General features: G+C 36.1%; 1 long non-coding RNA gene across 1 annotated transcript; it reads right to left on the reverse strand.

Annotated features, from left to right (window-relative positions):
• Positions 1-17,653: 17,653 nt before the first annotated feature.
• Positions 17,654-20,060, reverse strand: LOC106451895. Its single transcript, XR_007339492.1, has 5 exons — positions 19,694-20,060; positions 19,105-19,543; positions 18,420-18,502; positions 18,109-18,314; positions 17,654-18,031 (listed from the first exon to the last, which is right to left on the reverse strand). It is a non-coding gene; the product is annotated as an uncharacterized LOC106451895 (long non-coding RNA).
• Positions 20,061-24,645: the final 4,585 nt, after the last annotated feature.

Raw genomic sequence — 24,645 nt, forward strand, 5'->3', positions numbered from 1 at the left:
ATATATATAAGTTGAGGCTAAAATTATTGAAAATATCCACATATTATTTTAAAGCAGCAAAAAATGTCAAAGCAGAAAATGTCAAATCAATACCCAAAATATGTTTCTTTCAAAATAAAAATAGAAATAATTATTAAATTTAGTAAATAATTAAAGAAAAATTAATAAATCGAAGAAATTTGATATATAAACAAAATCTTTGGAAGATTAACATAAAAAATGTTAAAAGGCTTTCATTAATAAGAGAAAATATGAAAGAGGCAGCAAGTTAGTACAAAAACAAGGAAAAGTAAAGAGGCAGCAGAATACATCCAAATTTACTTAGGGCTCTAATCTCCCGACCAGAATTGCTGGGGTGGAGCCCCGGTACAACGTCTAAGATTTACCAGAGCAGTAGCCTTGTTTCTTAGCAGAGAAACCAAGGAATTAAAAGTCTTGTGAGGAGGCATTGTAATCCCGTCATGATAACGGCTGTTCCGCCCATCCCATATAACATGGATTGCTCCTTGCTAAGCTTGAAAAATAGCCACCTTCAAGGTGGTAGATCCAGAATTTGAGATCAGCCACTGAATCAGAGTTGGCCACGAATGAGGGGCATTGAAAATCCCTAGCTTCACCATAAGATCTTTCCAAATATATAGAGAGTAATGACAGTCCAAAAACAAGTAATTTCTTGTCTCTTCATGGAGACCATATAGAATGCAAGTTTTGCCGATGTCATAACCCCAAGAATGTAATCTATCCAAAGTGGGATTCCCGTTGAGGACGAATAACCAGGACGTCAAAGAATGACGTGGAAGAGCTGTCCTGTGCGAGAGAATATTTGGTACTGACCACGTGGGTTTAGAGATTCTTATGTTATTCCACACTTGCCCAGAGATAAATATATCATGAGCAGGACTGATCATGAATACTACCTTCCATTGTTACACTGAGGCGTGTCCGAATCAGAAGACACATTTGTATGTCTCAAAGTCCCATGTATCTCTAACCTCTTTTTTTTTTTTTCTTTGCAGCATGCAGGTGATCGATGGTAAGATTTTGTTGATACCCACGTCAACCAGATCAGTGAAGAAAGGAGACCTCGGCTGCTTACTTTCTGTTCTATAAACGTTTAGTAGAAGAATAATGAAAGCAGAAGCTGAAAAAGAGAAGAAAGAGGTACGTGAAGTTTTTCCACTGTTAGCGAAGCTTATTAAGAAACATCACTGGCTAATTCTCATCATTAGTGCAAAGATCAGGATCAAAGCAGCTGAGTTGAGGACTGATTACAGGATAGGGAGAGAGGAGAGTAGGGAAGAAGAAGATCAAAACCGGAGAGGACATGTTGCGGAGAATTCATTTCATTTTTAGAAAAAATTGGTATCCAATAACTATATTCAATTAAAGAGGAAGATTAGATAAATGCTTTTGAACAAAACCCTTGTGAGATATCTTCTAATTGTTTTTAAATAGCACATACAAAATAAAATAACAAAACAAAATTAATTTAAAATAAATCAACTTGCTATATATACTATTTTTGGAAAATAGTATATAAAAATAAAACTAACAAACATTTTTTAAAAAGAATACCATACCTTTAGAATCAAAACTATAAACATTTTAAAATTAATATCAAATTAAAAACTAATAGAAAAGTCATTAAAAATCATTTGCATCTTTGGACGAAAAAAATTATTTATTTTCCAAAGCAAATATGAATACAAATGGAATAGTATAATAACAAATATGAAGGCTAATTAAATAACTATAATACTAAGATATATATTAAAATCGAATTTCCTACTTGATGACAATTACTATTGACTTATGAAAACATTTCATATGTTAATATCTTCAGAGGGAAGTGATAGATAAGTTGATTAATTAGTATTTCTCTCCACAAACTTTCGCTAATCAGAACGTGCTGTATCTATTGTTACTTTTTTTTTTTCACTGAATTTTCATTGATCATCGAAAATTTAAACATATACAACATTACAGAGGAACATCAACAACAAAAAATGCCTTTGTATCCCCACTACCACTCAAACAACACAACAAAAGGCTCAGGTAGAACTAAGAACAAACATTCTCCCCCGAAACCCAACACCATAACTAACTGCCCATGAGAATCACTTCAGAGGTAACGGCTTTCATTGACAAAGAATTCAAAAAGCCAAGGAGGGTAACCAGTCTGAACATATGATCTCACCAATCCCTGCTTAGTAACGCTTTGAGCAATGAAAGATGCTCCTCTGTTCGCTTCTCTGCTTACCACTTGCAGCTTTCAACCAACAATTCTTGCCATACTGATTCCTATTTCACCTGCAAAGTGAAGGAAGGAAGGCCATGCTTGTGGTCTTTCAACAGCTCTAAACATTTCACAGAATTCACCAGCTATGATGATATGGGACATTCTGTGACTCTCCATACTCTCCAAAGCCCAAAGTATCACCACAAGCTTAGCCTGATCCCTAGATTGGATATTACTGAACGCTCTTCTACTATGGCAAAGCACAACACCTCTCTCTTACGAATCACCCAGCCACCACCCGCAAGATTTTTGGATTTATTCCAATCAAATCCTACATTGCACATAGACCAATCTTTTGGTGGCGGCTTCCACTTCTCCTTTCTCTTCTGAATATTAACTTGAGTCTCGGAAAGAATTTTTTCCTCCACCACTTGCGCTTCAAACCATTCATCGGCATCTTGATTGGCACACAGCATAACATTTGAAGGAATTGGAGTAAAACCTCTGAACAAGAGCTCGTTTCTCGACTTCCATAACGACCATAAGATCCAAGGCCAAACTCTAAAAGAATTTGGCACCACCTTGCGTTTCTTCCCCAAACTCAGCAGATAACTGAAGTTTACAAAAATCGAAGTTTGGTGGAAGCCATTTTGGGGATTAGGGATACCTGTGTAGGAAGTATATATGGAAAGGTCTTATGTGTAAATTATATTGTCATGTAACCCTAGCTAGTCTTGTATATATATTGTAACAGCATGCTCTAATAAGATTACGCTTCCCATTACATATGGTATCAGAGCTTTCGATTCAAAAACCCTAAATAAACTAGCCGCTTCTTCTTCTTCTTCTTCTTCCCCCTTCCTTCAGTCGCCATGACTCACCCAACCAACCATGAAACTGTTATCACCATTGATTCAGTCAAGCTCTTAAACGTCAACATGACCAACGTTACGAAGCTCACGGCATCCAACTTTCTTATGTGGAGCCGTCAAGTCCAGGCCTTACTCAATGGATATGGCCTCGCTGGATACATCACCGGCGACACCCCGATCCCAACCCCGACGATCATGACGGCTGAAGTCGTCACGGTCAACCCTGAGTACACGTCTCACCAACGTCAAGATCAGCTGATCTACAGTGCCCTCTTGGGTGCGATCTCAGCTAACATCCAACCCATCCTCGCTACTACAGCCACGTCTGCGGAGATCTGGGCGAAACTCTCCGCCACCTACGCTAAGCCAACTCGCGGACACATCCAACAACTCCGTCAACAGGTCAAGCAATGGAAGAAAGGCACAAAATCCATTGACGAGTACCTGCAAGGCTTCACCACTCGCTTTGACCAGCTCGCTCTCTTGGGAAAGCCGTTTGATTTGGAAGATCAGATCGAGTTCATCGTGGACGGACTGCCTGAGGAGTATAAACAAGTCGTGGATCAAATCCAAGGGCGTGATGTTACTCCTTCGATAACTGAGGTTCATGAAAAGCTGTTGAACCAGGAAGTTAAACTTCATGATGCTACGTCTGATGTCGTACTCCCGATCTCTGCGAATGTGGCTCAGTCCCGCCCTCAGAACAACAACTACCGCAACAACAACTACCGTGGTCGCTCGAACAATCGCAACAGTGGTAACTCATGGTCCCCACAGCAGCCGTACGCACCACGCCAAGAGCAACAATCACGTGGGTATCAAGGCAAGTGTCTATGGTCATAGCGCGAGGCGTTGCTCTCAGATGTCTCAACAAGGAGGCTACACTAACCCTGCCTCGGCACCATGGCAACCTCGTGCTAATATGGCAGCTGCTGCGTACAACCCCAACAACTGGATTCTTGACTCCGGAGCCACACACCATCTCACTACCGATCTGAGTAATCTGGCGCTCCATCAGCCATACAATGGTGGTGAAGAAGTGACCATTGCTGACGGCTCGGGTCTCTCCATCTCTCATACGGGTTCCTCAATTCTTCCCACTCCATCTCGTCCTTTAAGCTTAAACAATATCCTATATGTTCCTAACCTTCATAAAAACCTTATATCTGTTTACCGCTTGTGTAATGCTAATACGGTGTCTGTTGAATTCTTTCCTGCCCACTTTCAGGTGAAGGATCTCAGCACGGGGGTCCGATTACTTCAAGGCAGAACTAAAGATGAGCTATACGAGTGGCCAGTACCATACTCCAAACCCACGTCTCTCCTTGCGTCACCAACCTCCAAAACGTCCCTCACCTCTTGGCATTTGCGACTTGGCCACCCAGCACAACCTATCCTAAACACTCTTGTTTCTCAATTTTCTTTACCTACTTTGTTGTCATCTCAAAAACAAACTCCTTGTTCTCATTGCTTAATCAATAAAACCCATAAACTGCCTTTTTATTCAAATACCATTGTCTCAACCAAACCACTTGAGTATGTGTATAGCGACGTCTGGATGTCCCCAATAAACTCAGTAGACAACTTCAAATACTATGTTCTCTTTGTTGATCACTTCACGAGGTTTACTTGGCTATATCCGCTGAAGCTCAAGTCGCAAGTCCAGGCTACCTTCATCGCATTCAAAGCACTGGTAGAAAACCGGTTTAATGAGAAGATCAAGACTCTATACTCGGACAACGGTGGGGAATATCTTGCGCTGAGACAATTTCTTCAAACTCACGGTATCTCTCATCTGACGTCCCCACCGCACACACCAGAACACAATGGGATTTCCGAAAGGAAACACCGTCATATTGTGGAAACTGGTCTTACTCTTCTCAGCCAAGCGTCCATGCCTACTTCATACTGGTCTTATGCCTTCACCACTGCCGTCTACCTTATCAATCGCATGCCCACCCCAGTCCTCAACAACACATCACCCTACGCCAAGCTCTTTCAACAAGTCCCAAACTACCATAAACTTCGAGTCTTTGGCAGCGCATGTTATCCCTGGCTCCGTCCGTATGCAAATAACAAAATGGCGATGAGATCGACTGAATGTGTCTTCCTTGGATACTCACTTACACAAAGTGCGTATCTGTGTCTTGATCGTGGCAGCGGCAGAACCTTTGTGTCTCGCCATGTCCAGTTCATCGAGGACAAGTTTCCGTTTGCTACTCCACCCAAACCCACACCCCAGCCTGAGTTGTCGCAAACCTCTCCCCCTTTCTCTGTTGTCCCACTTACCCTCTCATCACACCCGGCGCCACTCGTGTCTGCTCCATCTATGCCTTCCCCGGGCGGGGATCCTCACCGGCAGGCCACGCCTGACATTCCATCCTCTTCGTCTTCACTGATGAATGATGCTGTGCTATCTTCTGATAACACACAGGTGGACCCAGGTATTGAATCAACAACACCCTCTGGCAATGCACAGGTATGTACTCCAACTCCCACTCCTCCAATAATCACCACTCAACCAGCCCAACCCCCGCCACCTGCGAACCCAGCAACCAATATACATCCCATGCGGACTCGCGCAAAGAACCAGATACACAAACCAAACACTAAACACTCTCTCCTCACCATCAAACACCAAAGCACCCCACTGATCCCCACTACCGTAACCCAAGCCTTGAGGGATGAGCAATGGCGTAATGCCATGGGCGAAGAGATGGATGCCCAGATACGGAATCGAACTTATGATTTGGTTCCATCACATCCTAGTCAGCATGTTATTTCTACTAAGTGGCTCTTTTCTCATAAATATTTTCCAGATGGCACACTCAAGAGACATAAAGCAATATGGGTGGCGCGGGGACACAGACAACAGCAAGGCATCGATTACTCAGAAACGTTTAGTCCCGTGGTTAAGTCGCTCACTATACGACTCGTTCTCCAGCTTGCTGTCTCCCGCGCGTGGCAAATCAAACAGCTCGACGTCAACAACGCCTTCCTCCAAGGAACCTTAACTGATGAAGTCTATGTCAGCCAGCCACCAGGCTATGTAGATAAAGACCGCCCTCATCATGTTTGTCGTCTCCGCAAGGCACTCTACGGCCTGAAACAGGCGCCGCGTGCGTGGTATCAGGAACTCAAGACGTTCCTCTGCTCCCTTGGGTTCCGCAACTCTCTAGCCGATACCTCTGTGTTTGTTTACAATGATGCAGGTCGAATTGTGTATTGCCTCGTCTACGTTGATGACATCATTGTCACTGGTAGCAGTCCGGCCCTTGTCACGAGCTTCATCACTGCCTTGTCCAATAGATTCTCCCTTAAAGATCCAATGGACTTGGATTACTTTCTAGGCATTGAGGCGACAAGAACCGGTCATGGTCTTCATCTCATGCAACGCAAATATATCAATGACCTTCTCCGTCGCACCAACATGGTTGATGCAAAGCCAGTCACCTCCCCAATGGCAACAACGCCGAAGCTGTCTCTCAAGTCTGGCACTGCCCTCTCGGATCCGACTGAGTACCGAACTGTCATTGGTAGTCTACAATACCTTGCGTTCACGCGGCCTGATATAGCTTATGCGGTGAATAAGCTCTCTCAATTTATGCATTGTCCGACGGATCTACATTGGCAGGCTACCAAACGGATCCTTCGTTATCTCGCCGGTACCTCTTCACATGGCATCTATCTCCGTAAGGACTCCCCTCTGTCTTTACATGCATTTTCAGACGCCGACTGGGCAGGAGATGTTGATGATTTTGTCTCGACGAATGCGCACATTCTGTATCTCGGAACCACACCCATCGCATGGTCCTCCAAGAAGCAACAAGGTGTGGCGCGTTCCTCGACGGAAGCTGAGTATAGAGCTGTGGCTAACACAGCCTCTGAAGTGCGATGGGTCTGTTCTCTCCTCTCAGAACTTGGTGTCACGTTACCCTCGACGCCGGTGATATATTGTGATAACGTCGGCGCCACGTACCTCTGTGCTAATCCAGTTTTTCACTCTCGTATGAAGCACTTAGCCTTGGACTACCACTTCATACGCGACAATGTCAGCTCCGGGGCTCTGCGCGTGTCACATGTCTCCACTCATGATCAGCTCGCGGACGCACTTACAAAACCGCTTGCTCGAGCACGCTTCATCTACTTATCTAACAAGATTGGAGTTCGACAACTACCTCCATCTTGAGGGGGTATGTAGGAAGTATATATGGAAAGGTCTTATGTGTAAATTATATTGTCATGTAACCCTAGCTAGTCTTGTATATATATTGTAACAGCATGCTCTAATAAGATTACGCTTCCCATTACATAACCTGAGATAGCCCAAACGAGTCTTGCAAGAGGACATTCAAAGAGAATGTGATTGATAGATTCAGTTGATCCTCCACATACTTGACATCCACTGTCCACCTTGATTCCTCTAGCTTCCATAAGCTCCGCTACAGATAGGCCACCATTTAATGCTTTCCACAGAAAAACTTTGATCTTTGGAACCGTTAAGACCTTCCAAACCTTCTCTTTAAGCGGATTAATAGAAGGTTGGTTAAAAGCTTCCGGTTGAGATAGTCTAGTCTTCTCTTCAAAGGCTAAGTTATAAGCCGTTTTAACAGAGAATTGACCACTTCGAGTCAGCTTCCAAGAATAAAAATCCTCTTTTAAAACTGCTGGCTGATTCTTTAACAACATCTCAACATCTCCTGGAACAAAGATTTCACACAGAGCCGTTGGATTCCACAAGCGAGTATAGGTATCAATCAGAGAGCTCGCAATCAGGTTCACATCGAAAAAGTAGTTCTTAATCCAAGGAGCTCGCATACCTTCCACTGGATCATCAATCCATTTATCAATCCATACTCTAGTCTTTTGTCCATTACCACTCTGCGAATAATGCCTTTTGTCAGAAGCTCTCTGCCATGCAACAAACTACGCCAAGCGTAAGACGGCCTAAGTCCTAAGGGAGCTGACAAAAGTTCACCATTAGGAAAGTATCTACTCTTCAGGAATCTCGCAAGCATCGAATCCGGTTGAGATTATACTTTCCAAGCTTGTTTGGCCAACATAGCTTGATTGAAAGCTTCAAGATCTCTGAAACCAAGACCACCTTGGTCCTTAGAAAGGCACAAACGTTCCCATGCTACCCAATGAATCTTTCTTTGATGAGGATTAGCTCCCCACCAAAAGGCCGCTAACATGCTGGTGAGTTTGTTAGTGATAGATTTGGGGAGACGAAAACAAGACATAGCAAAGGTCGAAAGCGAGGAGCCAGAAGACTTTATCAATACCTCTTTCCCAGCCTGCGAGAGGTGCTTATAATACCAAAAATCAAGCTTCCCATGAGTTTTGTCTTTCAGATAAGAAAATAGATCAACCTTCGAACCCGAAAAACACTCTGGGAGGCCCAAATATTTGCTTGCTCCCCCTTGATTGGAAATACCAAGAGTATGTTGAATTGTTGCTCTTGATTCTTCACCGACCTTGTCACCAAAAGAAATGGAAGATTTCTCACGGTTAATTGTCTGCCCAGTAGCCTCACCATAGAAACTGAGGATTCTTTGTAGCGCTGAAGCTTCGCTCACTGATGCTTTACAAAGGAACAAGCTGTCGTCAGCTCAGCAAACAAGAGATGGGAAATAGCTGGACCCTCCTCTGAAAATCTCATTCCACTGATCAAACCATTTCTCTCCGCCACATTAAGTAGATGCGTAAGCCCCTCAGTGCAGAGAACAAACAAAAATGGTGACAACGGATCGCCTTGGCGTAATCCTCTCTGTGGATTTATCAACCCAAACGGTTGATCATTAATAAGAACCGCAAAGGATACTGATGTAACACACATCATCACCCACTCAACCCACTTCAAGCTAAATCCCAGTGCCAACATCAGACTCCTAAGATAACTCCATTCCACACGATCGTATGCTTTCGACATATCAGTTTTCACCGCCATCATCTCCTGAGATATTGGTTGATGCATTTTGAGGGTGTGAACCGCTTCGTGTGCTATGACTATGTTATCAGATATGAGACGATCCCTAACGAAAGCAGATTGATTGGACGAGATAATGTCCTGTAAGAAAGGTTGAAGCCTTCTTACCAATATTTTTGAAACGGATTTGTACAACACGGAGCATAAACTGATGGGCCTTAAATCCTTCATGAACTCCGGGTCATTAATTTTGGGAAGAAGGAAAATGTATGTGAAGTTACAATCTCTAGGGAGAGAGGCCATCTGAAAGACCTCTTGTATCTCACTGGTGATCTGCTCTCCTACAAGATCCCAATGCCGTTGAAAGAAGAGCCCAGTCATGCCGTCAGGACCAGGCGCACTGTCTGGATCAATTTAAAAGATCGCTTCCCTAACCTCCTCTTTAGAAATGTCTCTTGAGAGGACCTCATTCATCGAATCAGAGACTTTTGGAACCATACTTTCCAGAACTGGAGTGTAGGGCCGAGGATTAGAAGAACGGAAAAGAGTCGAGAAATAGTCAATAGCAACTTCGGCTTTGGCGCCTTCCGACCATTGATCCTTTCCATTCTTGTCCTTCAGCTTATCAATCAGGTTTCTGGATCTGCTTGTTTTGACCGAAGAGTGGAAAAATTTAGAGCAACGGTCCCCATGAATCATCCACTTATCCCTGCTCTTTTGTTTCCAAAAGAGTTCCTCTTCTTTGTAGGCCTTAATCAAATCCTTCTTAATGATATTAATCATGAAAAAACAAGGATAATCTCTTGATTGGATCCATTCCAGTCTTTCTTGCAACAAACGAATCTTGTCTTGAGAATTGTAGACAGATTGTTTCTTCCACCGGCTGAGAGCATTTCTACAACTTCTTATTCTCTGAGACACTGATTGATGCCGACCATTACAGTTCCTCGCCCAAGCTATGCTAATCTGTTTCTTCACATCATGTTGGATTAGGAACTTCTTATCAAATCTGAAATGACCTTTGAAAGCCTCATGGTTAGCATAGAAGTTTAACCAAATAGGTCTGTGATCAGAACCGCGCTTCTCCAAAAAAAATTGGTTCGAGCCCGGAAATATCTTGAACCATTCTTCATTTCCAAAACTCCTGTCTAAGGCGCACTGAATCCATTTATTCCATCTTTTGCCACCCCAAGTCAGCTTGTCGCCCCTACTAGACAGTTCCTCCATACCACAGTTCTTCAACATGTCTGCAAAGGGCAAGAAAGAAGCCTCAGACCGTCTTGGACCACCTGATTTCTCTTCATTATTTAGAATCTCATTGAAGTCCCCTATGAGGCACCACGGTTCTTTGCGATTAGTTCCAATTCGGTTAAGTCTTTCCCACACCTCATTACGCCCCTCGATGATCGGATCTCCATATATACAAGAAAGAAAAAAGGTAATCTCTCCATACTGTACCAAACAGTCCAAAATGTTTTTATCTGCAAATTTTACATCCATCTTCATGTTTTTCTTACAAAAAAGGGCAAGGCCTCCACTAAGGCCATCAGGGCTAACTGTATAAACACGATCATACCCCAACCACACCTGAGTATCTACCAAAACATCGCGACAGTTCTTCGTTTCCATCAAAAAAAGAATCTTCGGGAAGATTTTTTGACGCAACTCCCGAAGACGTTGAATTGTCAGACCTTGAGGCTGCCCCAAGCCCTGACAATTCCAGCTGATTATGCTCATTGGGCGTTGGGCGATCCCTCACTTGGGATCACCTTAAGGCATTGCGCCTTATTGTTTGACCTTCCACCCATTTCTTGCACCACTTTCTTCCTCTTTCTGCTACCCATTTCCTGCTTACCCTCTCTTCTGTCTTCACCATCATCAAACTGTTGTACCATCAGACCTGAAGATAACTTCTTCCTCAAACCTTTAGGAGGACGCCTGCGCACATAACTACTCTTCCTGATAGTCCCGGAAGATCCAGGCTCATGAGAACCTACACGGAAAACCGTTGAACTATCAAAGAAAGGATTATGCACACTGGCTTCACTACTGTCGTCGAAGAAACCAAGCTCCAACACCGGCTCACTAAGAGTGACCTGAGGTTTGAAGGCTTTAAACGCTCCCGCCATAAGCTTGTTGGGATTGACATTTAAATCAAATGAGACCTTCTTTTGACTTTTCTCCCTGTAATCAAACACCAACCCTTTTCCTTTGTTTAAATCAGAAGTAACCACGGGGGCAGCTTCTAAACGCAGAACAGAACGTTGAGCTCTTGGATCAGCTTCAGCCTCTTTGACTGTACTTCTCAATTTATCCACCTTGATTGCTTTGTCTTCCCCTGTATCAGCAAGCATATACCTCCTCATTTCATCCATAAACTCCTTCGCGATTCTTGGTCTCCCTGAAAGAGGATCCAAGCCAACCTGAGACTCTTCCAGAACACCATAAAGAGGATCCTCCAGATTTATCATCGCAGCAGGGGCCTTCTGTAACGCTACTTTAGCTCTGTTTCTTCTAGCTTGAGATTCCTCCTAACGTTTCCTGATTTCAATCGGACAGATGCTTTTTTCATGATTGAGACGCTTACAAGTAAAACATCTCTTTTGCAGTTGCTCATAATCAAAATGAATGGTCGCCGTCTTTCCACCCTTACGATTTATAACTCTGGACATCTTTAATGGATTGGCCACATTGAACAGCACCTGAAAACGGATATAGTCTTGGGTGACAGGCTTCAGAAGGTCAAACGCCACCACTATGACTCTTCCAATCATGTCTCCAAGAGTTGTTAAAGCCTCAGTAGTGTAATATTCTTCTGCAATATAGCTGATCCTCACCCACAGAGGAATAAACTGAAGATAATCCTCCGGAGGATATTATACCCAACGCTCAAGCACCATCGCCCATTCATTATAAGTCTGAACCCCTTTTTCCAGAACATCAAGAAGATCATATTCGGAATTAAAGATAAACTGAAACCTCTCTCGAGATAAGGCGATACCACGAACTTTTCCTTCCTTTTGCCACTTTCGAGGCATAGTGATGATCAACCCCAACATACGCTGGCACTCAGGGTTTAAAGACCTCCCCATGATACTGAGACGATTTTCTTCTATGGAAGTGAATCCCAGACGATCTGGCATGGTAAAAGGCTCCTCATCTTCTTCATCCAGGGACAAAGCCATTAAGGCCCGATCCATAGCCACAGACATATTTGCAGACGAGAACTAGACGGAATAGGTCTTTTTTTTTTCTTTCTACAACCCAGATTCAAAAGCGATAAGAACACCGAACAGAAACACTGAAAAGATCTTTCTTTTAAGCCAAAACCCACTTAAATATAATATAAGAGGATAAGAAGGGAAAAATAAAACGTGTTTTAAAGACCCCCACTCATCAAAGACGAGTTGAACTCTCTTTCTATTAAAAGAACACTTTAACCCACTTGGGGTTCCTAGAGAGCAAATTCTCACTCTTCTTTCTCTCTCCAGAAACGTATTAGCTGATTCGATTTCAATGTGTAAAATGTTTATATCTATTGTTACTTTAAAATATATGTTGAGACTATTATTATTATTTTTTTTAAATCAAATATGATTTTAAATTATCAATCAAAAATATGTCAAAATATTATTTTAATTTATTCTTTTTAAAAATTAATTTTTAAGAAATTTTTATTTAGTATAAAATAAAATTTCATATCAAATCAAAACTAATAAAAATAGATCACTAAAAAGGAATTAACTTAATATAGATACTAAATGGTTGAAAATTAATATAAATTTAATTAATAAAAGTAATTGGAGATTTTCCAAAAAAAAAAATCATTCTGTTTATATATAACCTATAAAATTAAAGATAATCTCACACGAGTTCTATCACATAAAGATATTTAAAGGAACATATTTATAAGGTATATATATATCAAAAATTAAAAGTCTAAGAACATAAATGACTATCAAAAATATTTTAGTAATAATTCCAACAATATTTAAGGACTATCATTATAGCATGAATGACACCAAAAATAACATGAGAAATAGACAATATTCATTTATTAAGATACTTATATATTATCTAATATGCTGATAAATAAACTAAAAACGATAAATTATTATAAATTTCTATCAGTTAAGGAAAGATGTTAAGATTAAAGTGACTTTGTTATATATGAAATCTATTAAATATTAGCCGGCAATAAAAACTACAAAAACAATTATTAAGTAATAAGAGCTTTGAAAAGATAGTACAATTTGTCATGTAAATGACAAATCAAACAAATTTTAGCTATCTTACCAAAATTTTATTTTTATTCTTATATCAAATCTATTGTAAATAAATTATACAGTAACATAAACTTTAGTGCTTTACAACATAGTTAATTAGATCAAGTATAAGATAAATCTAATACGCAAGATTATTTATATTATTATCTTAATAAATAAAATATTAATTAATATTTATTAAAATTCATTATATTGGTTTTCATTATAAAATTATCTAACAAAAACTATTTAATATTACTTAAATCTCATAAAATATTAATGATGATTAAATTTAAAATATTTATTTTTTGCTATCTCATATATATTTAAATAATTAAATAAAATCTTTTCAAGAACGTTTGTGCACACAATATATACACATATATATAACCACACATTCATTATAAGAAAAATTCAAAAAACAAAACAAAGTTAAATATTATACTGATAGGTAAGCCTATATCTTATTCAAATAAAATAGATCAAATATATAATAAAATATTTATAGTAGTATATAGCACAGTATATGCATCGAACAATATATATAATACTATAATTTTATATTTTATAAGAAATATAAAGACATTAATAATGATCATTTTTAATGATACATACAAATAAATAGCTAATAAGTATTTTTTCTAAAAATTAAAAGAATATAAATAGGGAAAACAGAAAATAATATCTAAAATATACTAATAGATATAAATTTGTATAAATTAATTATAATTATAATTTTAAATTATTAAAAAATTAAATTAAATTATTAAAATAGAATCGCGCGTAGCGCAAGTATAAAAAATCTAGTACAATACTAAAAGACAAATATAAGCCATGGAGAGAGAGTGTCCGTGTAGAATAGGAAAATCAACCAATCATAGAGCCCGAGGTTGCCACGTCATCTCATTAATTTTTCATAAAAAATGAAAAAATAATGCGAAGGAAAGGATCTAAGTCGGGTTAGTATGACATAAACATATGACAGTTACCATTAAGCCATTGAAACTTTCTTGGACACATATACAAGAATCACTAAGTATATAATCACAAACTAATATATTCTTTGAAAGTGTGAGAACATTGACAAATATGAAAAAAACATAAATTTTTGTTTTCGTGACAAAGTTAATAATTTGTAAAAATAAGTTTAACATATAAAATTTTGTGACAAATATGAAAAAGCATAGATTTTTGTACAATTTTGACAAAACAACTCAAAACATAGTTCTCTAATGTCTTAATAAAATATTATTTAAGGGTGCAATAATTAAATATATCAATTCAATAAATTTTGTAATTTATAGAAAAACAATAACACAACAAATTTTGAAACATTTGTTTAACCTATCGATTTCTTTTCATGAGAATCCAACTAAAAAAGATAAAAACAATTAGATTTACAAATATTTAATTACCATTTTCTTCAATTTTGATTAATTTCAAATTGTAATAATATATCTTTTTGAAGTTACAAAAAAAATAATGTTCTTTTTTTTATTACACTAGCATTATATATCGATTCTATATACACAAATAAATATAATATAACAAAATAAGCTTGCTTTCCTCGATTCATATGAAAACTTTTTAAGTTATCCACCAAAGCAAATTTAATTAAATCAATCAAATTGTTAGAATACAACAAATTAATATATAATTTTATTTTAAATTAAATTATTTTAAAAGTGTATTTTCATTAAAAACAAAATAATAAATAAGTAAAACTGATTTGATGGTAATTTTTATGACATATATATATATATATATATATCTATTATGTGAAAGAAATAGAAGCTTAATATGGAAAAAATCATAAATACAAAAAACTCTAAAATTCAACAAAAAAAATGAATAAAAATTAAACTATGATATCACTTGAAAGCTTTTTAGACAATATTAATAAAATATTTAAGCGATAATTAGACAAATTTGATTTTTTTTGCTAGCCAAAAGTTTATTATTAATTAGCATCAGTTATTTCAAGATGTTTAAGAAATGATGGACAAAAAAATAGGATGGACATAAATGATATATGAACTATGAATAGTACTTTGTAAAGCTGACTTAGATAACACATTTGCACATCCATTTCCAGTCTTTTTTGATGCTTAAATTCAATTTGTTCAGAGCAGTTATTCCTCAAAGAGATCATATGAGATATTGTTTTGATATTCAGATTTGTTTCTTGACTGTTAAGAAGATTGATAACTGTAAAAATGTCTCCTTCGAATATGATATGTCTATAACCGAGTCTGCAACATGAGACAAGTTTGTTTAAAAAGTAAATAATTTTATTTTTCTTATATTATATACTCCCTCCGTTCCTATAAGATGTATGTTCTGGAAAAAAAATTTGTTTTAAAAAGATACATTTTTTATATTTTCAATGTATGATTTTATGACAAATTTTAAGTTTCAAAAAAATTAATGGTATTTATTGAATTTCTATTGGCTAAAAGTTATGAAAAATTGTTATTCACAAAAAACAATGCATATTTAATGAGTTTTCTTAATATATGTGAAAAGTCTAGAATATGCATCTTTTAAAAACAGAGGGAGTAATAAATATATATTATTTACTGATATTAAAAATATAGTTATTCATCTATCACAAATATCTATGCAAATATGTGAATCAAATACAACAATCAAACAACATAATGATTTCCACAAAGAAAATTTAAAAAATATATTGATGTTATGTAGTCTTATTTTATATTCTTTAAATAATATAATACAATATTATACTTTATTTTTTTAGAATTTAGAAATACATATAATATATTTTCCGCGCGTAGCGTGGTTAAAAAATCTAATTTATTTATAAGTTTGCCATTATGGCTAAGGTGTAGTCATTCTCAAGTTCTATTCTTAATAATCCTTTATTTACTAGATAGATTACACAATATATGTCATTGGTACGTACTCGTCACGTAACATAATTAGCTTGAAAAAAAGATTATACATATATTTTTTTTTTCTTTAATCGATCATACCAATTTAATAAGATGAATTTTTTTCATTTGTGAGATTAGGTCGCCGATGTCGGATGTCGGATTTAGAGCAAGGTTAATGAGAAGGGGAGGTCATTGAGGTTAAAGAGACGAGCGAGGTAGAGTCCTGACATGCCGTTGTGGTGGCGGAGGAATGAAGAGACGACGGAGAAGAAGTGGAACAAGTCAGGGAGGCGAGGTCATGCGGAAGATGACCTGCGAGGAGTGGGAGCTTCGAAGATTACTATGGCGGATTCGTTCGGTGCTGTCGTTTTGGGTGGTATCTTTGATTTATTGCACGCTGGGCATCAGACTTCAAGGTTAATTATTGTTTTCTCTGTGTGATTTCTGCTTGAGAATCGGAACTAATTTATAAATATATTTGTTGGTGGGGATGGAGAAATCAGGTGGTGGAGCTAACCATGGATCGAATAGTAGTGGGAGTATGTGATGGCCCGATGCTGATGAACAAAGAAGTAAGCCATCTATCACTCTCGAATCTATTATCATCTTTCCCTTTTCGCCTAGATTAGTTTAGCATCCTACACCGTTTGATATAAGCAAGACATTTGAGAACGAGGAATCTAGAAAATTATATGAGATTGAAGTCTCTCTTATGGCCAAAAATGGATTGTATTTCGAGTTTTTATCTTTGTACTAAATGTTTCTGTGGTTTAAAGCTGAAACTGTTACGCTTTGTTGATGAGCTCAAAAATTTCAAGGTCTCAAAGGAATTAAAGAGTTCAATTCCACTGGACCAAAGGACTTCCACAATTACTTATTAGTTAGGATACACAATTATATAATATACTAGGGGTTGGCCGGCGCTACGCGCCGAATTTTCTATTATTGTTATTATTTTAAATTATTTAATAGAATAATTTGTGTTAATAATTATATTTGTTTTTTATTCTTTTGTTATTTTTTTGATATTGTTTTATTATATTGATAGCATATATGATGTTTTTAACTTTTATATTTTGGAAATTGTTCAATAATTAAATAATTTAGTTTAGAAAGTATAGTAGCCAAATTGGTCAGTTATTATATAAGATCATTTGATAAATTCACACAGTTACTTCGCATATATCCAGCCATGTTCCTTGTCTAAAGACCGATAAAATCTAAGCTGCAATCTAACTTGGAGTAAAATAAACATAATAAAAATAAAAAGAGATGAATGGTATTTATTTTTTGGTTTTCAAAATTTGTGGTCACCTGGACTTGTTTTGGTGCAACCTTGATTGTTGGAAAATTTGTAACAAATATTACATGCCCGACAGTGGTCATTGTCTTAAAGATTGAGGTTTTGAATTTTCCTATTGGCTACCTTACAGAAAAGAAAAGAAAAGGAATCACGACAAATCAAGCATCATATTACAATTATGCAAGTAAATTTCATGCTCAACAAAATCAGGTAATCAACACAATCAAATAATTTAATCACAGCATACTCGTCGCACCAAAAAAAGTGAAAGAGAAGCTAGTATTTCACATGAATATCTCGCATGAAGACTAAACAACCAACACACGTTTTGTGTTAATTGTTTCTCCTCTATTGGAATAATCATTAATTGAAAACAGAAATGAGTGAGTATTGTGCGGGCTCTTGCATATCAAAAGGGGTTCAACGAAGCGTTTCTCCTTGGTGTCTTGTCTTGTCTGCAGCAGGTTCATAAGAAACTGCATTTGTTCCTTCTTCTCCATGGTCTCTAAGACGCTCCGACTTGAGTCTAGAACCAAAGATCAAAACCATGAAAGATGACTGTAAGCACAAATTAAGAGAGTTGAGAGCAGTACAGTTGAATACCGTGCTATATCTGTAGACGGTAGGCCGGTAGTGAGATTTGGGACACATTTAGAGGCTTGGTATTTTTGTTTCCAGTGTGCTGTATGGTCATCGCCTCATCGGAGAGCAGTAACGCGTAAATAAGGTACCTACGAAGATGATCGGCCCTTGGTAGGATGAGGAAGGTCAAAGGCTTTTGATGCAAGCAGATTCAAGGCCGAACAATCCTAGATAAAAGGGCCAGACAGATTGTTGGTTGTCATCAACTAAGCTGATCAAGTTTAAGAAGAAAAAAAAATTGATAGTAGAGTACGCGGGGAAATAATACTTACAGGTACGTTGGGAAAAATTTTAGCAGATTTGAGAAATAAGAGTCTGCTTCTCCACACTGAGAGCACAACAGTAAGTATTGCATCTGAAAAGTATAGTCAAAGAGCTAATATAACGCTACTAAAAATATTATACTTTCATGTTCCCATCAGTGGCAATCTAAATGTTGCAATCCTATAAACATATACATGAAATCAAACACATATATCTTGATGAACTATCCATCGGGAATCAAAAAGAGAGCATCAAGAACAGAGGGGAGTGTAAACACACATCATCTCATCATTTATGGGATGCTATAGAGAGCGAGTCAAAGAGCTAATAGAACGCAACAAAATTCATAAATTCATGTTCTGACCAAAGGTTTTCACAATAATTACCAATTCAAAAAACGCATATTTGAAGTCACGCTTAATCTTCATGAATTATCATTGAGAATCCGAAAGAGAAAACCGAAAACACATGGGTGTACACACATCATCGCATCGTTTATGTAATGGTATAAGGAGAGTCTAGGAGCTAATAAATAGCAACAAAATTTCAGAAAGCATGGTATTTACAAAATCATGAATTTTTCCAAATAGAACTTTCTTAGTTAAAACATAGAAATTGAAATCTGATCTAGAGATTTAAATCCAGCTTCAGGATCGGCATGTGAATACGCACAAAAGAAAAGAAAGAACTAACCATCAAATTGCATGAAGCTGAATAGTAAGCTCGAAGTATAGCTCGTACATCTGACCCATATCATCAGTATTTCAGTTCAAATACCGAAGGGTTGTGACGGCCATAAGGTACATGATGTACATAGCGATGGTATCGGTGGCTCAGAGCCTGAGCAGAAGCTATGTTGCTTTGTTGACTGCGGCCAAATAAGAACACTTGTAAGAAGAAGAATCCAGAAAGTGTACAGGTTTTTAAATCGAAGTAGACAGTAAGAATAATTAGCTTTCGATTGACGCCCATCAACTCTCAAATCTCTTATTATTTCCAGCTTCCGAGAACAGAATTTCTTAATAATTCAAGTTTCCAAAAACATAAGAAGCCTTGTCACCACAACCTTCCTACAACGGCTAGCCTTAAGCTCAGAGAAATAGAGCTCCACAACAACATGACATCGAAATCTCTAGCAAAACCAACAATATAAACATTGAGAGAGAAGTATGATCATAGAAAAAGGAAGGAGTTGCGCAAAAAAAAAAGAAAAGAAAAAGGAACGGGATAATGGGATAGCAATATAGGGATCGATAATTGAGAAAAGGAAATGTCTCAGTACCTTTCCATCAAGCCAGGACCAGATCACTACCCATCGACGCTCCACCTTTCTTGACCATAACCAGATTAGTGGGTATTGAGGTTCCAATTCCATAACGATTGCCATTTCTCAGCTGGGGAAAGGAATCGAAACAGACAAGATTCCTCAGATCGAAACGAACAAACAAAGTGAAGGAGACGTGTTAGGACTTTTTTGGTCAAATGAGAGATTGGGCCTTGTCATTTCTACAGAAACATAAATGGCCCAAATTGAAGTCAAGAAAACTGGCTTGCGGAAATAAAAGATGGACACGATAAAAGATGGACACGTGTCCTTAATTGCCCTCTCCTTCCTGATGACCTGGAAGCCTAAGAAGAGAGAAAAGTCTCCTTTATTAATAAAGATATATATATATATATATATATAATTATTCATTAAGGATAAAAACGATATTAACTAGTTTAACTTTTAACGTGAGAATTTTGTTACAAAAAAAAATAACTTCACAAATAATAGTATACTAGGTGTTTTGTCCGCACATGCGGACATAATTTCCTTATGAATATTTATTAGTTTAACTTATTAATTCAAAAACTAACATAATAAGTTATTATCTCCTCGTGAACTCTTTTACTTATATTGAAGAATAGGATTAGATCACATTTGATAACATATAACCGCAAAACTACGGAAATTGAGCAAGCTTTCCATACCAAGCTTTAAAAGTTAAAACATACAAGTCCTTCTTAAGCTTGCATATGGTTAAGATACTCTCGTGATTGAAGACCAAATTATTTCTCCATAACAATTTTTTTATCAACCTCACATTTATAAAATCATTCTTCACATATAACTGCCATAACCTCCAACCAAAACTTGTAGCTAAAGATATGAGTAAGCCGTACAATAGTAATCTTTGTTACTGGGCTGAAAATCTCATCATAGTTTTCTTCATACTTTTGAAATAACCCTCGAGAAACCAATCCTACTTTGTACTATCAATGCTTCCATCAGCGTTTCGCTTTAATCGATACACACATTTACAAGAGATGAAAATTCTTGGGTTTCAGAACCAAATCACGAATTTTATTTTTCATGTGAGCATCCTTTTTGGTCGTTGATTGGTGATAGATGCACAATTATTTTCCTCTTTTTTTTATCTTGGTCAGTGTCACTCTTTCACCTTGAGTCTATGATTTAAGACTTTTAATGTGACTTAGAAAATGAATATTATGTTCATCAATCTTGGAGGAACACACACCATCTTCATAAACCAAGACTTGAGGTAGCCCATAGTATAATAAACCTCTTTCAAATAAACCTCACAAGACACTATGTACTTATGTGTCTCCAGATCCATGCCCTTATAGTCTTTCCATTATTGGTCGTAACTGACAAAAATGCACTTCTTTATCTTTGCCTCCAACTTTTTCATTTGAAAGTAGAACACATTTATGTAGCCGACTGATCCTATGTTTTATTTGCCTAAGAGAAGTTAAGTCTTAAAGAATATATCCATGTCGTAGACCCCGAATAATACATTGTTTTAACCGTGCTTCCAAAATATATTCAACCTAAACAGGAGTATTAATCTCAGAGTAAAGGTTCTTTATCTTGATGAAGAACTATGGAAATTGAAGACTCCCTTTGCTTCTCTTTTGCGAGTTTATTCTCTGCTAGCTGTAGCCTAGCCTCATTATTCTTATTCAAAAGTTGATCTAATGCTTCGAAATGTAAATAGCAAGTTTACACCTTGTGACACACTCCAATACACCTGCAAATATGAAACTCTTCAAAGCAAACTCCGCTTTAGCATTTTTCTGTGTCCACTCCTTGGTTGCTTCCGCGGTTGTATCATCTCCCCTTTTTGATGTTGTGCCACTATCGCCAACGCCATTCCATAAGTCCTCACTCACCAACTATGGCTCCATTCATGATTTCCATAACTGGTACTTAGATTGGTTTAATATTTACATTGGCAATCCAACAACACGACCCATTGGTTCCACGCTTAAAACATATCCGAGCTCTCTTTTAACCCCGATCTTGATAATACATGATTATAATGACTCTGATATCATTTAAAAAAGTTTGGATAGTGCTTAGAACTAGTGTAAAACCATAATACCCAAAAACCTCCAAAGGAATAAAAGACCTTTAAAGTATGAATAAGAATATTAAAAAAAAACATCAAGAGAAATCTTAAAAGCATTTAAAAAAAAACCCAAGAGAACTTATGAGAAACACTTTATAACTTTATATTACAAATGGTGAGCTGAAGAGATGTTTATAACTTCTTATACATCTTATAAAATATCTAGATTATTCGACCACAACTTTAATTACTTCCTATTATTTTATTAATCTCTAAATTTTTCTACTGCAATATCTAGATTTTATTAGGTTTTTTTTTTCAAATATGACTCAAAATTTGAAGTCAAACACAAACATGACCCATGTTTTTTTCATGAAACTTTATTTTGCAATATCCATCCTAGAAGTTTGAATTATTCACAAAAATACTACTACTTTTTTTTCTTCCAAAACTGAGTGTTTTACTCATTCATCCCCATCTTCCTCATTTATTTATAACATTGCCATTGTCATCAAAGCACCAACCACCATGAACAACCAATTTCAAGCTCTAAAAGCACCTAAAATCAACATATACATCTTTATATCCTCATTTTTTACACACATAAACCATTTCATTTCACTTTATCTCTGATTTCATCCAAAAAATCCTAACGATTTTTTTACAAAACTATAAGCTTATTAGAGTTACTTAAGTTCATGATTTATGGTCAAGAATGAGTGAGTAACTTCCATTAAGAAGTTATGTGTACTTGTAAAAGCTAAACTTGAATTTCACCGGATCTAAAAATGATTTTTGATTTTTTTCATATCTGTTTCGCTAATACGACTTCTAGAGAAGTCTTCAAGTCAATGCATAGGTTAGTTTTGCAATTGACTTTTTATGTGTTTTTTTTGCAATTGACATAGGTCAACGACTTTTTTATCTTTTTTTTAACAAAGTAAAATTAGAAGACTTATGTAGAAGTCTTCTAACTTTACTTTGTTAACAAAAAAAATGAGAGGAGTCTTCTCGGGTAAACAAGTTATTTTTGCAATTAACCGAAGTTTGTCAAAAATTTGACTTTTCATAGAAGACTTCATGAAAGAAAACTTCTCGGGAAATCTTCTTTACTGTTAGATGAAGTCTTCTCACTATCGCAAGAAGTCTGCATAGATTAGTTTTGCAATTTAATTTATTTGATTGTTATTTTTTATAAATTTTATAAATTACTTTTAAGATCTAATACATGGGAAGACTTCTTGAAGACTTTCGGAAGACTTCGCTTTAGGTGAGAATATGTCAGAAGACTTCCTTCTTCTGACAGTCTTCAAAAACCTAACCTAATCAAATAACTAACTAAATAGCAAAAAAAAAAACAATTTATTAAACTTAAAACAACTTATAAAGTGTTTAATATACACAAAACTAAGCACATGTAGGTCAAAAAAAAAACAATTTTAAGTTAAGATTCCAAAATCTAATTCTAAATAATAGCAATACTATAACATATGTTATCAAACCTTAAATCAAAGTCTTCTGGAGTCTTCTAAGCCATATAATAAAATAATTAAGCAAAAACAACTTCCGTAAACTTGAAAGAAATTTAAAAAGTGTTTAAATCAAGTTATTAGCTAATCACTAAACACATATAAGTCAAAACTAAAAAAAAAAGAAGATAAGATTTCAAAATCTAACATATGTTACCAAACCCTAAACCAAGGACTATCATTACTCAATCTACATTCACTCACCTATGTTAATAATAATTCAATTTTAGTCAAACTAAATTACATCATTTATAAATGTCTATTATTACATGATTTCTATTTTTTCCCTTTCAAATTTTTTATTATTAAATTTATAAATTATTTTTTTTAGATTTAATACATGAGAAAACTTGCCATGGAAGACTTCTGGAAGACTTTGATTTAAGCGAAAAACCTAAATTCTACTGAAATTTAGGCGGAAAACCTAAATTCTACTAAAATTCAAGGGGGAACAGATCAGAAAACTTCTTAGGAAGTCTTATAGAAGTCTTCCAAACCATAACCCCTAATCAAATTATTAACTAAATAGCAAAAGAAAAAAAATTCACTAAACTTAAAATCAACTTATAAAGTGTTTAATATACAAAAAACTAAACACAAGCAGGTCTATTTTTTTTTTCTAAAGTTATGATTCCAAAATTAAACCCTAGAAATATAAACATTACTATAACATATGTTACTAAACCCTAAATCAAAGCTATCATGACTCAATCCACATTCACTCATCTATGTTGAAAACAATTCAATTTTAGTTAATATAAATTTCCATCATTTATAATATTTTATAGTTATATGATTTAAATTTTTCTCCCATATAAATATTTTTTATAAAAATTTATAAATTATTTTTAAGATCTACTGTATGACACGCGGAGGGTTATAATGGTAAAACTTAATACATATTTTTTGTTTGTTCATAAGATTATTATTGTAATTTCACCATATAAATATTTTTTATAAAAATTTATAAATTATTTTTAAGATCTACTGTATGACACGCGGAGGGTTATAATGGTAAAACTTAATACATGTTTTTTGTTTGTTCATAAGATGATTATTGTAATTTCACTAGCCTTTTGGGTTACTTTTGCATTTGATTGAATTTAGGGTATATATTTATGTTCAAAATCATGTTTTGAGTTATATTTGGCAATTTTCCCAAATTTTATTAAGGGTAACATTGACTTTAACCGCTCTAACTTGTAACGTGAGAGCTCAATTGCAAAAATTCATTTCGAAATTAAAAGTATACTAGGATAAGACATTCGCCTTGCGCATGGTGAGTTTATTTGTATATATTATCGACATTTATTTATATATATTTGATCATTTTATTTATTTATATACAA

The sequence above is a fragment of the Brassica napus genome, chromosome A5 (genome assembly GCF_020379485.1).
Source record: "Brassica napus cultivar Da-Ae chromosome A5, Da-Ae, whole genome shotgun sequence".
NCBI lineage: Eukaryota > Viridiplantae > Streptophyta > Magnoliopsida > Brassicales > Brassicaceae > Brassica > Brassica napus.